Raw genomic sequence first — 18466 nt, 5'->3', positions numbered from 1 at the left:
CTGCCTGTTGCTGTAGGGGCACCCACAATCCTGGCATGCACACATAAATGGAGACGGAGGCTGTCATACAAATCTATAGGGAGGGAGAGGGGAGGTTGTCATATAAATCTATAGGGAGGGAGAGGGGGGGGGACTGCCAAGCAAATCTATAGAGAGGGAGAGAGGGGCTGGCATAGAAATATATAGGGAGGGCCAACGGCTCCCAGCCTCTTCGTCTTGTCCAACAAACCAAAGAAAGTGACTTCCGGGTCCTCTGTTCCCTTTTTTTGGCTCAAAGAACAAACCGTCTTCCCCGTCTCTGACGCCTACAGAAGCGCCGGGCTCCCAAACGCTCCCTGATACGGGGCTGGATCCACAGATCCTAACTATAATGACCAGCTTACTAGAAGGAGTCAAGCAAACTTTCCACCAAGAACTCTCCAAAGTTGTTAATGACTTTAAATCGGAACTAACCTCACTGGGCAACAGATCTGACACGCTTGAGTCAAAAACAGACGACCTCTGCCGTTCACAATCTACGACGGATAACGAACTTGCCCGTCTCCGTGACGAAGTGGAGACTCTCAAGGAACAACAGGAGGACTCTGAGAACCGATCTCGTCGTAACAACATTCGTATTCGAAATGTTGCTGAAGAAATTTCTCCGGCGGATCTTCAGGCTTTTCTTAAAGATCTTTTCCAACATATCCTTCCGGAGCTCTCTGACTCTGACTGTATGATGGACCGTGCCCACAGAGCTCTTCGGGCCCGTCCGGCCAATGGCCTGCCCCCTCGAGACATCATCGTGCGTTTGCACTATTTCCACACAAGGGACCGAATCCTCTTTGCGACTAGAGATCAATCTGGTCTCTCTTTTCGGAACATGGACATCCAGCTGTTTCAGGATCTTGCTCCTTCCACAATTCAGAAACGGAGAAACTTGCAGCCTGTTACTAGGATCCTGCGTCAACACAATCTACGGTATCGCTGGTGCTTCCCGTTTCAACTTCAGGTGTTTGCGGCCAACTCTTCTTACTACATCAAAACGATTGAGCAGGGTCAGGATCTCTGGACATTCTCCCCGAAGCTACTGCCTTGCAGACCGGCTCTCCGAAGGCCCAGCGCTCAGCCCCTCCACAACCAGATTGGTCCCGCTCCTCCCGTCACAAAGTCCGAGATGCCGCACCGCCATGACATGTCTACTAATGTTGTTGATTTCTGTTAACATTTTGCCTCCACAGGTGGACTTTCTACTTGGGTTGGAGCTCAGAGCTCCTTGTCTTTATCTTTAGATATGTTAGCTTTTCCACGTCACCCGTCTGTTATTGAACCTATAGTGGCACGAACCTGATATGATGTTACATTTGAAGTATTTTGACGCTACTATACTTATATCTTGTGTTTTTCTGTTGGTAGGGTGATCCCTCTCCCCTTCTCTCCCCATCCCTCCCTTTTGTTTTCCCCCCTCCCTCCTCCCCTAAAGTTGTAGAATCTTAAAGTTCTAATATGATTGTTAATGCACACCTTCTTTGTTTTTGTTTTCTTCTCTTTCTGTTTGGTTAGTTGATAATGCTGCGGGAGGGGAGGAGTGAGGGAGGGAGGATCTCTTTCTTCCCTCTTTTCCTTCTCTCTTCCGTTTGCTTACCTTTTATTAAGATTTTCTCATGGGTCTACGGTCCTGGCCTCATCTCACATTACACACAGGACCACCCCCCACTCACCCTTTGATATTGTCTACTGTTATTTGTAAATTTACCTCACTATGTTTTTGAACCCCTCCTGGGTTCCTTTCATACAGGGTTTATGCCCAATTGGGCTCCTCTCTCCTCTTCTCTCTCCTCTCTCTTTTCTCGATTCTCCCTTTTCACCTTTTCTTTTGTCTTCTCTCTGTTCTCAAGGACGGCTTATTAACTTATTCCATTCTTCCCCACTATTAGTCAAGCTGCCGGGACTTATCACTTCTGCAACGCCATGGACTTAAAGGTACTCTCGATCAATGTCAATGGCCTCAACACCCTCCGCAAACGTACGACGCTACTGGGAGCCTGTAGGAGAGAAAAAGCGGATATTGTCTTTCTACAGGAGACACACTTCACTGGAGTCCACTCTCAGCTTCAGGGTAAGCAGTTTTCCCAGACTTTCTTTGCCTCGGCGGACTGCAAGAAGCGGGGAGTTGCTATTTTGATCCACAGTAAGATTCCCTTCCTGCACTCCAACACTTACGCAGACCCGGAGGGTCGTTTTGTTCTAGTGGGTGGTACTCTCCGATCTATTCCTGTTACCCTGGTCTCGGTCTATGCCCCTAACCAGAAACAAAAGCCTTTTTTTTCCAAACTCTTTAAATGCATTGAGCGGCTGGCGCGGGGCCACGTGATCGTAGGTGGTGATTTTAATGTGACTCTTGATCCTATCCTGGACAGGTCTTCCCCCTCTTCCTCCCGGCGGGGCTCTCCCACTTCAGCAGAATCTACTTCACTAGCCACACTGCTCTCTTATCACCGCATGTATGACTCCTGGCGACTCTGTAACTCAGACGCCTGGGATTACACCCACTACTCTGCCCCCCACCAATTGTACTCCCGCATAGACATGATACATATATCCCATGCACTTACTCCCAATGTGACTCAAGCGGGAATCACCCCACTCTCATGGACTGACCACTCGGGGGCGTTCATTACTCTAGACCTCCTCAAAACATCTTCACCCCAGGGAAAATGGCGCCTAGATGACTCTCTCCTGCTCAATCAGACGACCCTTTTAGACCGCAATAACTCAATAGCCAACTACTTCCAAGATAACTCTGCTATAGATGTCCCCCCAGGCATTATTTGGGAAGCACACAAAGCCACTATACGGGGCCATTTGATTAGCCTGTCTGCTGCTTCTAGGAAAAAGGCTGCAGAAGAGATAGCTTCCTTGGAGCGCAGGTTAGCCTCTCTTCTTCCCCAACATCAGTCTCTTCATGACCCTGCTCTACTCACTCAGATTACTTCACTGAAGGGCCAACTTAACACTCTTCTCTCCCGTAGGGCTGCTATTACTATGCAGAAACAACAGCAACGGTACTATGACAAATCTGACAAAGCAGATTCTGTGTTAGCCAGAAAGCTTCGTAAGAAGATGGCTCTTGGCCACATTGATAAAATTTACGACCCACAAAAGAGCAGAACTACATATGACCCTAAGGAGATAGTCCAGACGTTTCAAGATTTTTATTTCTCCCTCTATAACTTAGCCCCCTCACCCACCCCTCTAAGAGCTCATACGGTGCCGTCTCTGGACGAATACCTAGCCGCCACCCCCCTCCCTAAGCTCACTCCACCTCACATAGAATCCTTGAATGAAGATATCACCCTGACCGAGGTTTTGGCCGCTATTAAATCCCTGAAACCCTCTTCAGCTCCAGGCCCTGACGGTTTTACCCCGCAATACTATAAAAATTTCGCTGCAGTACTAGGCCCCCATCTGACATCTTTTTTTAACGAGATCCTGGATGGTGCCACATTTGATGCAGCCACAACCAGAGCTAATATTATTGTCATTCCAAAGCCTGGGAAGAACCCAACTCTCTGCTCTAGCTATAGACCAATTTCCCTCCTTAATGTGGACCTTAAAATTTACGCAAAAATCCTGGCCTCTAGATTGAATCCCCTCCTCCCTTCCCTCATCCACCCCGACCAGGTGGGATTTATCCTGGGACGTCAAGCCCCGGACAATACTAGGAGAACAATTGACCTGATACACACAATTCACAGGGGTAAGCTCCCCTCCCTCCTTATGTCATTAGATGCTGAGAAGGCGTTCGACCGCATCTCCTGGTCGTTTATGGTTGGGGTACTAGGAGCGATGGGTTTCTCTGGCAAATTTTTGACGGCCATCTCAGCCTTGTACCGTTCTCCGTCGGCCACAGTCTCTGCAAATGGTCTATCCTCGGTCCCCTTCACTATTTCCAATGGCACACAGCAGGGCTGTCCCCTTTCTCCGCTCATTTTTGCCCTTATCATAGAACCTCTAGCAGCTAGAATCCGGGATAACCAGCAAATTCTAGGCATCCCGGTGGGTAGCTCTTCCCATAAAATAGCATTATACGCGGATGATGTCCTGTTAACAATTGCTAACCCAATTTCCTCTGTCCCTCCTCTTGTAGACGAACTAATGCTTTACGGCCCTTTCTCAGGATATAAAGTTAACGCAGACAAGACAGAAGTCTTAGACTTTTATGTCTCCTCAGCTGACAAAGTGTCTCTAGAAAGCTCCTTCCCGTTCAACTGGCGCCCTCAAAAACTCAAGTACCTTGGAGTATATTTAACTAAACAACCTCATCAGCTTTTTCAGGCCAACTTCCCCCACACTCTTGCTCAAGTTAAGCTAAACCTTGTTTCATGGTCGCAACTATACATCTCCTAGATAGGTCGTATTAATGCGGTCAAGATGAACATACTCCCTAGACTCCTCTACCTTTTTCAAACCCTCCCCATCCGAGTCCCCCCCTACGTTTTTAAATTTCTCCATTTCCATGTATCTAAATTCATCTGGGCGGGTAAGCGCCCCCGAGTCCGTTTCAAGCTTCTACAGAGAGCCCCGCGGGGAGGGGGACTGGGAATCCCTGATTTTTGACGCTATTATCTCTCCGCTCAGCTTGCTCAGGCACCCACAATCCTGGCATGCACACATAAAGGGAGACGGGAGGCTGTCATACAAATCTATAGGGAGGGAGAGGGGAGGTTGTCATACATATCTATAGTGAGGGAGAGGGAGGACTGCCATGTAAATCTATAGGGAGGGAAAGGGGGGCTGTCACACAAATCTATAGGGTGGGAGGGGGCTGCCATGCAAATCTATAGGGAGGGAGAGAGGTTGATATGTATGAAGAATGGCAGAGGAGGTAGGCTGATGTATGTGACTGGGTGGGAGAGGGGGGCTGTTATACAAATCTATGGGGTGGGAGGGGGGTGTCGTCATGGGGGGGATCGGCATTGGTTGTCAGTGGTCAGCAACAGGCAGCCAATCACTAGGCTGCCTGTTGCTGTAGGGGCACCCACAATCCTGGCATGCACACATAAAGGGAGACGGGAGGCTGTCATACAAATCTATAGGGAGGGAGAGGGGAGGTTGTCATACAAATCTATAGGGAGGGAGAGGGGGGGGGACTGCCATGCAAATCTATAGAGAGGGAGAGAGGGGCTGGCATAGAAATATATAGGGAGGGAGAAGGGGGCTGCCATATAAATTTATAGGGAGGGAGAGGGGGGGCTGTCATACAAATATATAGGGAGGAAGAGGGGGGTTGTCATATAAATCTATAGGGAGGGAGAGGGGGGGACTGTCATGCAAATCTATAGGGCGGGAGAGGGGAGGGATCTGCCATACAATCTATAGGAAGGGAGGGGGCGGACTGCCATGCAAATCTATAGGGAGGGAGGGGGAGGGGAATCTGCCATAAAAATCTATAGGACGGGAGTAAGAGGGGGGCTTCCATACAAATCTATAGGGAGGGATAGGGGTGACTGCCATGCAAATCTATAGAGAGGGAGAGAGGGGGTGGCATAGAAATCTATAGGGAGGGAGAAGGGGGCTGTCATATAAATCTATAGGGAGGGAGAGGAGGGTTGTCATACAAATCTATAGGGTAGAAGGGGGGCTGCCATGCAAATCTAAAGGGAGGGAGAGAGGTTGATGGGAGGTAAGAAAAATCTATAGGGAGGGAGAGGGGCTGCCATACAAATCTATAGGGAGGGAGAGGGAGGACTGCCATGTAAATCTTTAGGGAAGGAGGGGGGGGAATCTGCCATACAAATCTATAGAGAGGTAGAGGGGGGCTGCCATACAAATCTATAGGGAGGTAGAGGGGGGGCTGTCATGCAAATCTATAGGGTGGGAGATTGGGGGCTGTCATGCAAATCTATAGGAAGGGAGAGGGGGGCTGTCACACAAATCTATAGGGAGGGAGAGAGGTTGATATGTGTGAAGAATGGCAGAGGAGGTAGGCTGATATACGTGACCTGGGTGGGAGAGGGGGGCTGTCATACAAATCTATGGGGTGGAGGGGGTGTCGTCATGGGGAAGATCGGCCTTGGTCGTCAGTGGTCAGCAACAGGCAGCCAATCACTAGGCTGCCTGTTGCTGTAGGGGCACCCACAATCCTGACATGCACACCTATAGGGAGGGGGGCGGGACTGCCATGCAAATCTATAGGGAGGGAGAAGGGGGGACTGCCATGCAAATCTATAGGGAGGGAGAGGGAAGGATCTGCCATACAAATCTATAGGAGGGGCTGCCATACAAATCTATAGAGAGGGAGAGGGGGGATTGCCATGCAAATCTAGAGAGAGGGAGAGAGGGGCTGGCATAGAAATCTATAGGGAGGGAGAAGGGGGCTGCCATATAATTCTATTGGGAGGGAGACAGGGGGCTGTCATACAAATCCATAGAGAGGGAGAGGGGAGGTTGTCATACAAATCTATAGGGAGGGAGAGGGGGAACGCCATGCAAATTTATAGGGCGGGAGAGAGGTGGGATCCGCGATACAAATCTATTGGAAGGGAGGAGGCGGACTGCCATGCAAATCTAGGGGGGAGGGTGGGGGAGGGGAATCTGCCATACAAATCTATAGCAAGGGAGTGAGAGGGGGGCTGCCATACAAATCTATAGGGAGGGAGAGGGGGGACTGCCATGCAAATCTATAGGGATGGAGAGAGGTTGATAAGTGTGAAGGATGGCAGGGGAGGGGTGCTGATATTTGTAACTGGGGGGGTTTGATGTGACTGTGGGGGGGATAGCTGCAGGGTAAGGAAAATGACTGCAGAGGTGGGAGGTGAGAAAAATAGCTGCAGGTGGGATGTAATGAAAATGGATGTGGGGGGGGTGGATGCATGGTGGGAGGTAAGGAAAATGGCTGCAGAGGGGGTACAAAAAGAATGGCTGCAGGGGGGTTTAAGGAAAATGGCTCCAGGGGGTTTAAGGAAAATGGCTGCTGGGGGGGTTAAGGAAAATGACTGCAGAAGGGACTGGGTGCAGTGTGGGAGGTAATGAAAATGGCTGCAGGGGGAACAATGGCTGTAAGAGGGTATAAATGTGGCGGTTACATGGATGCTCTCTGTGGTCTCAGCAATTACTAGAATACTAAATATTAGTGAGATGGGGCTGGTAGAGGTTTGTATTTGCTTGACCTCATAAATTCAGATATTGCTTATATTTGTCTAAACAATGGGGTACTTTTAGCTTGCCATAATGGAGTGTTTTGTTTTAACTAAAGGGCCTAATCATTCATGGTTTGTTAACATTTTGCATTATAATAAATTTTTGCATTTTCAAAACAGGATGCCAACTTTCCAGAAGCCAGCGAGAGGAGAACAAAGCTGCAAGAGAGAAGAGTGAGAACAGGTAAGAGGCAATGGCACAATCTGTCTAACTTTGAATGCTGGAGAATACACCTGACCATTCATATTCAGGAGTATTCCTATACACCTACACATTCGGGGGGGGGGGGGGGGGGGGTGCTGCGGCCGTATTAGCCTAGGGTGGCCAGAACTCTTAATCAGGCCCTGGTTGGAAAGCAATGTTTGGGGGCGATTCAGCAGATATGTAACCTGTATGATAGGTGAGTGAAAGAAGGAGTGCTGGAATTGTGTGTAACCCCATACAGTAAGCAACCCAGGGACACTGGGAGTGTGTCCCTGACAATCACACTTATAATTTCAATAAGGATATGTAAACTTTTTAAATCCACTCTACAATGTTGAATAAGAGTAAACTTTATATGTACTGTATAGGTATAAAAATGTGTTAAAACTTTTCACTATTATCATATCTGCACTTTCAGATACGCATGATAATTATATTACATTGCAGTTACATATATTATTAAAATTGTTCATAATTGATTTTTTTTTGTCTCTTTGCAATACCATATTTTACTAGACCTGGCAAAATATAAAAACATGAAAACTAAGTGACCATTGAAAAGTGAAGGGGAAATTCAATTGAAACATTACAATCTGTCAATTATGTGTTTTCTCTCCCTCTTTCTCCTCATTGTTATCTATTTTATACAATTGTTGCTATTGTGTGTATGCAAAAACACCATAATACTATACAAATATCCAATAAAATGTAAATTTTAAAATAATTATGACATCTATATTTTGCTTCATGTACTTTTTTACCAATCTGTTTTCTCCATTATTGTGCATTTGTATCTTATCCTTGCATATTCATTAAGGGCTAGATTTACTAAACTGTGAGTTTGAAAAAGTTGCCTATAGCAACCAATCAGATTCTAGTTATTTATTTAGTACATTCTACAAAATGACCACTAGAGGTACAAATATATGTGTGAATTACCTTGAAAAACTATAACTACAGATATGAGAACTACGCCCTTGAAAAACTATAACTACAGATATGAGAACTGCGCCCTTGACATAAGAGTTGAAGAGAAAACAAGTGTTTCCCATTGAACAGAAACAATAACAGGATGAAAGCTAATTTGCAGTACTGGACAAAGGATATTGCGTTATATGTACTTATTGTTGCAAAGAAAGATTAGTTGAGCTAAAAGAGATTTCCTTATATGTACTTGTTCTTAACCAATTAATGCTCGAGCTTAGGAATAAATAAAGTAACAGTCTGAGAAGTCCTTCAGAGCTGATTCTGAAACTACAACTACTCGTCTGTATTTCATATCATCCTCTCCAGTTGACTGAAAGGAAATTAGGTTATCAGAGATCAATAATAGGGACACCTAGCCTCGGTACCCCCACATATACTGGGGGCTCATGCAGGATACCCAAAGTACCAGCCCAGGACTGACCAGATACCTCCACAATCTACTGGAAAGGCAGACAAATCCATACAGTGAGTTGTTGGAGTTTTGTGCATTAGCACCTCTCTGCTCTTCCTGTAAGAGATAAGGGGGTAAATGTATGAGCCTCCGGATTCTTCAACTCCGGCGAGTTCAGCGTCTTCAGCGCTTAAATTTAAAGCACTGCTGCCTTGTAAAGGGAAGTCTCCCTTTACAAGGCAGCGCCGCTTTAAATAAGTCCATCAGACACATGTGGATAGGGGATTCCAGGATGATAACCTTACCCATCAGTGGCTACTGCGTACCGCTTTCCTGCAGGGACTCAGGAGTGAGTTAATGGCCAAAAGGCCGGAGGCCAGTACAATGACAGTAGCTTCCCTGTTAGAAGTATTTAGGGCTATAGAGGATCAGAAAAGAAAAGATAAAGAGCCAAGAAAAGTCCTCTCGGGTTACTGTCCATCTGGTCCAGAAGACTCCCTGACCAAAGGTCTTTAATCAGAAAAAGAGAGTCACCGGGGAAGAGGCAAAAAGAAAGGGATTATGTTTTTTTGCAATCAACCTGGACATATGAAAAGGGATTTTTAGAAATATAAAGTCTGGCAGCAGAAAAATGCCCACCAAAACCCAGAAGCCTCAGCATTCATTACCTCCACACCCAACCCCCACCCATAGGAAATATGCTACCCAGTGTCAGGTCCCCAGCAACCCACTAATAATACCCCAGGGCCCACAGGAAAAAATAATTTGAAATTACCCCAAGGGGAAATTATTGATTGCATAATGGACACTGGAGAGAGCCGCACTGTATTAAGGGCCTCAGAAATCTCAAAAAAATATATGAGTAAAGTAAAAATGACTGGCACAGGTTTATCAGGGGATGTAGTTCAGCTTAAACAAAGCGAACCAGTATTTATTAAATTGCAGGATAAGATTTTGACAATACCTGTACAATTTCTAACCTCAAATACCTGTCCAGTTAATCTATCAGTGGCTGAAATTGTCAGCAATTCAAGCCAAAATAACTTACAAGGAAGGGAGGGTCCAGATTACTTTCCTGACAGAAGTTGTCAGCTGCAGGCTGCCATGTATTTGGTTCAAAGTATTCTCCCAGAAAAAACAAGCTCAATACCCCTGTGGCTCAGTGAAAAAGTGCCACAAGAAGTGTGGTCAAGGGGAAAGACAGATGTGGGATTACTGGCAGTACAGCCTGTACATTTAAAAATGAAACCAAATACCATCCCTGTTAAGATTAGGCAATATCCTATGTCTCAACAACAAGAGGCAGCTATAACCAAACAGATAGTGGCATACCAACAGGATAAAAATCTCAGGGAATGCAGGTCTCCTGGAACACACCCCTTTTCCCAATAAAAAGAAGTTAGAACCTGGAAAATCACAGGAATATAGAATGGTTCACGATCTTAGAGAAATTAACAAAAGGATGGTGATTGATGCACTTATTGTACCCAACCCACATACCCTCCTCAATTAGATCCCTGCAGAAGCAGAGTATTTTACTGTTATAGATCTGGCAAATTCATTCTTCTCTGTCCCTCTTACAGAGGACAGCCAGCTTTGCTTAGCATTTACACATCAAGAAAAACAATACTGTTGGACTAGATTGCCTCAGGGGGGAGCCACCGTGCCCTTAGCATTTTTAGAAGCAATGAACCTCATATTACAGGGCTGGAGACCACAATATCGAGCCATACAACTGCTACAATATGTAGATGACTTACTACTGTGTTGCCAAATCATTGAGGGGTGTCAGGAAGAGACTATATCATTAATTTACTTCTTAGGGCAGCAACATTGCAAAGTATCACCCACAAAAATACAAGCAGCACAGAGTAAGGTAATATTTTTAGGACTTTGCATCTCACAAAGTACCAGACACCTCACACAGGACAGGATAACTGCAATCCAGCAGTAAAAGTGACCACAGAATACCAAGGAATTAAGGGCATTACTAGGGTTTAGTAGGGTACTGTAGGGAATGCATTGCCGGAGCATCCCTCCTAATACAACCTCTCTATAATGCTCTTAGTGAGGTAAAATGGTCCAGGATATATCTAACTGAATCACAACTAACAATGTTTGAAACATTAAAACAAGCCATTGTGCAGGCACCAGCATTAGGATTACCACAATATGATAAGCCATTTACCTTATTCTGCAATGAATCTAAGGGACATGCACAAGGAGTTCTTTCACAGAAACATGCACATAAATAGAGACCGCTGGCTTACTAGTCATTACAGCTAGACAGTATCATAAGAGGAGCCCCGTCCTGCATAAGGACGGTGGCAGCTGCAGCCTTGCTAAAAGATAAAGTGGCAGACATAGTACTTGACCACAACTTAACAGGCAGCTCTTATAACCAGGTGCAGGTCTGTTACGTGACGCAGGGTGAAAACCCTGTAGAGCCTGTAACCCTTGAAATACTGCAGAAGTTCCAGGGACAAGTCTCCTCAATAGACCAAAAAGCCTGGGAAAAGGAAGGGGCCACATGCACATGTCAAGGAGGGCTCTGGAGAACAGATGACAAGTATTGTCTACCCAGAAGCCTATACCCTAAGATGACTCAATTTGCACACGGGCTGGTCCAAAATTCTAAAGAAGCTATGACCAATATTGTGCTAGGACATTGGATAGCACCAGGATTCAACGCAGCTGCTACGGCATATGCAGCAGCCTGTGTGATATGCGGAAAATACAATACAGGTCAGGTAGTGAAAACACCACAGAAAAACACACCAAAGCCATTGTACCCATTTCAGAGATTGCAGATTGACTATATACAGCTACCTAGGTTAGGAACATACGAGTATGTCCTTGTGTGTACAGATCTTTTCTCAAATTGGCCAGAGGCCTGAGCAGTGGCTAAGGCAATAGCTAAAAACACCGCCAAGAAACTGATAAGTGAAGCAATTTTCAGGTATGGAATACCTGAAACAATAGAATCAAACCAAGGATTGCACTTTACGGGGGAAGTAATCCAAAATATAATGAAGGACATGGGGATACAGCAAGTCTTTTATACCCCCTATAGGCCTCAGGCAAATTGAAAAATGGAAAGATTGAATGGCACATTGTCACTCACCGGACCGTGAGTGCCTCTTCCCGGACATTTAGGAACCGTGGCCGTCCTCCATCCTGAGGGTCTGCGCATGCGCAGCCCTTTTCTACCCTTCAGTGTATGTCCCTTTAACTTAATTGGCAGATCAGGCAACACTCCCTATATTAAGCACCTGTGGTCAACACCACGTTGCCTGATCTTGGAGTCTCATTCCCCGTGAGTCTCTGAAGGTGTTTCCTCGTTTATTCAGCGCTGCTGATTCCTGTGGTTTCCAAACCACTTCTACCGCTGTGGTTTCCAAACCACTTCTACTACTGTGGTTCCCATACCACTTCTACCATCAAGTGTATCATCGTGACTGTTAGCTGATTCCTATCCGCTGCCTCCGTGCACTACAGTCTTCTAAACCACTTCAACTCTATCTCATATCATTGTGACTGTTTGCTGATTCCTATCCGCTGCCTCCGTGCACTTCAGCCACTCTCCACATCTACTCACCTGTTCATCATCAAGACTGTGAGCTGATTCCTATCCGCTGCCTCCGTGCACTACAGTCTCCAGCTTGCAACTCGTCTGTGTTTCCTCATCGTGACTGTTAGCTGATTCCTATCCGCTGCCTCTGTGCACTACAGTCTCCAGCGTACAACTCGTCTGTGTTCCAACATCGTGACTGTTAGCTGAGTCCTACCCGCTGCCTCCGTGCACTACAGACCCCAGCTTGCAACTCGTCTGTGTTTCAACATCGTGACTGTGAGCTGATTCCTATCCGCTACCTCTGTGCGCTGCAGTCTTCATCTCATCTTTCCCGTGTTTCCTCGAGACTGCTGCTATTATTGCCATTTGCTACTCCCGTGATCAACAGCTCCTGGTCTACTCTGCTCACCCGTGTTCCATCGCTATTTGCACCTGCTGGTTGCTACTGGTTACCTCCGTGTGTCCGCAGAGTCCTGCTCCTGCTGCCAGCGCTAATCATCCATCTGTTGCTGATCCGCTCTCCACACCTTCCTGTGTCCCGCTGGTCTCTACCCGCCTGTCAGCATTGGATTCGTGTCTCATCTGCTATCCTGCTGCTAGATCATCACCATCCTCCTGGGTCCGCCAAGAGTCCAGTTCCGTGTACTACCGATTCCTGTGGATTCGTGTCCCTGTTGGTTTACTTACCTGTGCGCTGCACCTACTAGACCTCTGCTTCATCCATCCAGGGACTTCTCATCCTGCCGGCCTCCTGCCGCTCAGGTATCGCTGCACTCCTGCCTGACTGCCTGCTTCTGAACCACGGTATGCATACTTCTCATTGACTGTGCTGGTGTATTGCATATCTTGCTGGACTGTGTTGGTTCTCCTCTGGAGTCTGCTATCCGCTGAGTCTGTTGCCATCATTGACTGTGCTATCTTGTTCCGGATTACTTCAAGAGACTTTCCATATTTGCAGTGCTGTTCAGTCATTCATATATCTATATTGTGCATATTACTGTGGCTCGTGTTAAGGTGCTGTGTTTACCCTGTGTTGCAGTCTCTCCCCGTGCACCTCCTCACATATATATTCAGTGGTACAACTTGCTAGTAGCAGACCACTGATCCCTGTTTTCAGTTTCACCTGTTCCAGTATCCTCTCACATAGCAGTGGTACAACTTGCTATCGCAGACCACTGACTCCCCGGATACCTCCACTTGGATTCCATTCCTTCACTCAGACAGCGGTACAACTTGCTATCCGCAGACCGCTGACTCTCATCACCTCCTCGTTTCTGTTGGACATTCCTCCTCACTATAGCAGTGGTACAACTTGCTATCGCAGACCACTGACTACCTTCACGTGTCCTTGTCCATACAGTTCCTCGTGTACTACCACCTCCATATTACCAGTGTTGCTAGTCATAGACTTTCCTGAGCATCTCATCATCTGCTATTTACTGTTCCGTGATCACCCTGCTACCAGAGTACCCTATTACCACCTACGTTGCTCTGGTAAGCCTACCACCTGGTGATCCCTGGGTAAAGACTCCTAGTGCCCGTGACACACATTAAAGTAAAAAATTCAGGAAATGATTGCAGAAACAGGAAAAACCTGGGTAGATTGCCAAGTGATCTCGACCACTCCAACTTCTGTTAAGTTAGGAGGAAGAGACACCTGGGTCCACGCGTCTCATTGCAAAAAAATGATGGTGAAAATTCAGGCACCATGAATTCTTTTCTTGTGACAATGTGCATAGCACTAGTAACAATACAAATAATGTATATATACAGATGTATACGCCAGGAAATAAAGTCCAGAAGGCAGACATAACCAAATGTACAGGGATGATATGGAATAAAATAAGTAATCAAAAAGAATGTGTGAAGTTAAATGTAGGGACAGGAAGAAGCAGAAGAAAGATTCCATATCCCTGTTGTCTGTTAAACTTTACATTTACTGGTAGCCTTGGGTTTGTAGAAATGGCAGGGAAGAATGAACCTCATTATGTTTGGGCACCAGGGGAAAATGATACTATGATCATGACTAATAGTCTCCCATCATATGCTGCAATGAACCGTTTGTCAAATTAAAAGGGTATAACCAAGCATGGATAGAAGCCCTCAAGTGTGTAAATGGCTCAGATAATAATACAGTACCAATTGGGAGGGAATAGGGGATTTGATGATGATATGTACCAACAGTACCAGGGGGGTATGTACTCATGGAAAAACAATACATATAAGACCCCAAGCCAAGAGTCATTAATTATACTCTAATCAAGGTGCTCCCTACCTGCTGAAATATAGGTACTAGGAAATATGCAACCCGCTTTCAATATAACATTCCCTCTTGATCCCAAATGCCAATATAGGAAGAAAAAGGAGTGGTATGATACATTATTGGGGGCAACAAGTACTGGAATGGGGGTACTTAACAGTATAGACATAGAAACATTGAGTAATAAGATGAATGCAGCAGGAGAAGATAAAAACAAGGTAATCACCATGCAGACGCTGTGGATGCCTAAAGTTTTCACAACTTTGCAGAAACTAATATTATGGGACAAAGATTATATGCAGATATTTAATGCAAAGTTTTTCAATTCCTTAGGAATAGATGTAAATATCTCTGTGACAGGATGGACCGCCTATGCCACGCTGTCTGTTGTTGCTGGAAAACGGCTGGGCTTACTTTGCCACCGTTCCCTTTCGTTAACCAAAAAGCGCCCTCTTGCCGCAGTAGGAGGGGCTTAAGCTGCTGCCTCCACTGGACTCCTATACCGGCATCCAGAACCAGGTTTCTTCTGCGTCACTGACGCTGCTAGTGTACCCCGTTGCTGATGTACCTGGGCAGGTAACTCCGGACCTCTTACTATGGATCCGGGTTGCTGTGAATGGATCCCCCCTGGCCTATCACATGGACCAGGGCTGCATGGGTAGCAGGCAGAGCGTTGGTACCGGAAAAGCTTGGGTCCAAACCGCAGAGTCAGGCAGAGAACGGATTAGATTTTAGGGTCTAATCTGTAGATCACAGGAATACAATGATATTGAAGATGGTTCCAAGCAGGTCTTTGAAGCAAGATGGTTTATTTGCTCACACACACTGGTGGAAGATACCAGTGTGATCAGGGCAGATGAAAAATCAGAAGAATGATTACATGCTCACAGAGCTCATCTTTTATACAGTTCAGAAAAAGCCTATTTTTAGATTCAGGATATACTCTATTCACACAAACATTGATTTACATGCATTGCAAAATCACTAGTATTTATGCTATGAAATTCTTAAAAACCTTGCTGTGATTTCCTGCATCTTTGAGATGCAGAAAATGTGGCAGCATGTTTTAAATTAAACCTTCCTGTCTCCAAGTTAAACCTCACACATCAAAAGATGTAATTAACACGTGGCCTTTCATCAGACCGTTCGGAATTCATATTCACACAGAACAACAAAAAGACCCACAACAAGCCAGTTTCCGAAACCACAATACACCAAAGGCTTGATAAATGCAGGCTCATTGTGTCAGATATATGCATCAGAAATAGGCATTTCCTATAGCAAGTTTAGACAAGAGACGTACTTCTTCCCTGGTCTCAGAAATAATGATTACCTGTTCCACAATATAAACAATATAAAAAAATAAGTGCAAATGTAATTACATAAATAAGTGCCCTGCGCTATTCACTTTAAATAAATTTTTACCAAAAGTTATTTAATAGTGATCAAGTCACAATCTCCCTTATATTTAACTGGACTGAATGCTCAATTAAGCCACTGTATCAGAAAATGCAAAGGAGTAACTCTCAAACTTAATTAATGACTAACAATGAACTGGTATATAGAAATATGTTTAATGTAGCTACACGGTTATGGATCCAAACCAATGGAATGGGTGTGAAGTGTACAGAAAACTGGTGCACAGGAGGTTTCAGACATACAGTATACCGAGGACAGAGATGATGTGTAAATTCCTCATATTACCTGTCTCACTTTATGCCCAGGTCAGTGGAACATAATTATGGACCCCACAGATAAAAGGGGAGTGTCACTCACCGGACTGTGAGTGCTTCTTCTCCCGTTGTTAGGAACCGTGGCCGCCCGCCATCCTGATGGTCTGCGCATGCGCAGCCTCTATGAACTCTTCAGACCTGTTGCTTTTAGTTAATTGGCTGATTAGGCAACACTCCCTATTAAAAGCACCTGTGGTCAATACCTCGTGGCCTGATCTTGGAGTCTCATTCCCTGTGAGTCTCTGAAGGTGTTCCTGTGTTTCATCATGTCTTCAGCTCCAGCTGATTCCTCGCTACTGCATTACCGGTTTCCAGACCGCTTCAACTCTCCTGTATTTCATCGTGTCTTCAGTCCCAGCTTATTCCTCGCTACTGCACTGCCGGTTTCCAGACCGCTTCAACTCTCCTGTATTTCATCGTGTCTTCAGTCCCAGCTGATTCCTCGCTACTGCACTGCCGGTTTCCAGACCGCTTCAACTCTCCTGTGTTTCATCGTGTCTTCAGTCCCAGCTGATTCCTCGCTACTGCATTGCCGGTTTCCAGACTGCTTCAACTCTCCTGTATTTCATCGTGTCTTCAGTCCCAGCTTATTCCTCGCTACTGCACTGCTGGTTTCCAGACCGCTTCAACTCTCCTGTATTTCATCGTGTCTTCAGTCCCAGCTGATTCCTCGCTACTGCACTGCCGGTTTCCAGACCGCTTCAACTCTCCTGTGTTTCATCGTGTCTTCAGTCCCAGCTGATTCCTCGCTACTGCACTGCCGGTTGCCAGACCGCTTCAACTCTCCTGTGTTTCATCGTGTCTACTATTCCTGCTGACCTCCGCAAGAATCATCATTGCTCCTCTCGTGTTATGTTCTCTGTCTGTGTGCTTCACAGACACGGATTACCGCTACCACTCTCCTGTGGTCTCTACTCGTGTCGGCGTTCAGCCGCTCAGCTATCCCTGTGTTTCTCTCGTGACAGCCTGCTCAACTGAACCGCGGTATGCTTATCTTTTATTGACTTTACCAGTTTATTGCATATCCACTTGGACTGTGTTCTGCTCATCTTCGGAGTCCTCTATCTCACGTAGTTATAGATGCTATTGACTTTGTCTCATATGTCCTGGATCTCAGTAGTGACTTTGTATCTTCAAGCAGCGCTAGTCATTTGCTATTGTATTATATATACCATTGGAATCAAGTTCCTTGTGCTCTCCGTGTTACCTTTGATGCTCCATTCATCTACCCTAGTGCCTATCCTCACCTATATATGCAGTAGTACAACTTGCTGAACGCAGACCACTGACTCCCTGTTTCCTATTGGCACCAGTTACAAGTTTTCTCACTATAAGCAGTGGTACAACTTGCTATACGCAGACCACTGACTTCCCCGTTACCTACTTGCACCTGGAACCTGTCCCATCATTACAAGCAGTGGTACAACTTGCTGTACGCAGACCACTGACTTTCCTCACGTCTTCACGTCCATCAAGATCCTCGTGTTCATATTGTTTAACTCATAACCTGTTGCTGCTAGTCATAGACTTTCCTCTAGCATCCTCTCACCATCTGCTGATTCTCCTGTTCCGTTAGTCATCCTGCTACCAGAAGACCACTGTGTGCATACACTACTCTGGTAAGACTACATCTGGTGATATCCTGGGCAAAGACTCCTAGTGCCCGTGACAGGGAGTATATATTGTAACAAAGGGAGGCATTTTTCTGACAAGAGGCAGATAAAGTATACAAACAGAATAAAACATTGGCACAGTTATGCACCTAGGTGGAGATTAAACCAGGTAAAAAACATATGTGTAGTTTGGAGTGTGTTAATTTACATGATTTAAAAGCTGCTTCCTCTCAGCAAACAGACAGGGTGTGTCTTAATCTAAACAGAGCCAGGGATGGGCGTTTCCTTTTAAAGGGAAGGTGGGTGTGTCACCTGCCCATCAAGCGAGGCCTGTGGGAGGAGTGTCAGGTATAAAACCCTGCTTGTTTCATTGTTCAGGGAGATCAACGCTGGGCTAGCTGGCTGATCTGGACAGAGAGCTGGACTATGTATAGTAAGCGTATAGGGTCTCCATAATTGCTGTGCAAGTATACGGTATCAAAATATTATTACCATCCTGACAATAAAGAACCATAAAAAGGA

This window comes from Mixophyes fleayi, chromosome 5 (genome assembly GCF_038048845.1).
Source record: "Mixophyes fleayi isolate aMixFle1 chromosome 5, aMixFle1.hap1, whole genome shotgun sequence".
Taxonomy (NCBI): Eukaryota; Metazoa; Chordata; class Amphibia; order Anura; family Limnodynastidae; genus Mixophyes; species Mixophyes fleayi.
This window is presented reverse-complemented; position numbering follows the sequence as displayed.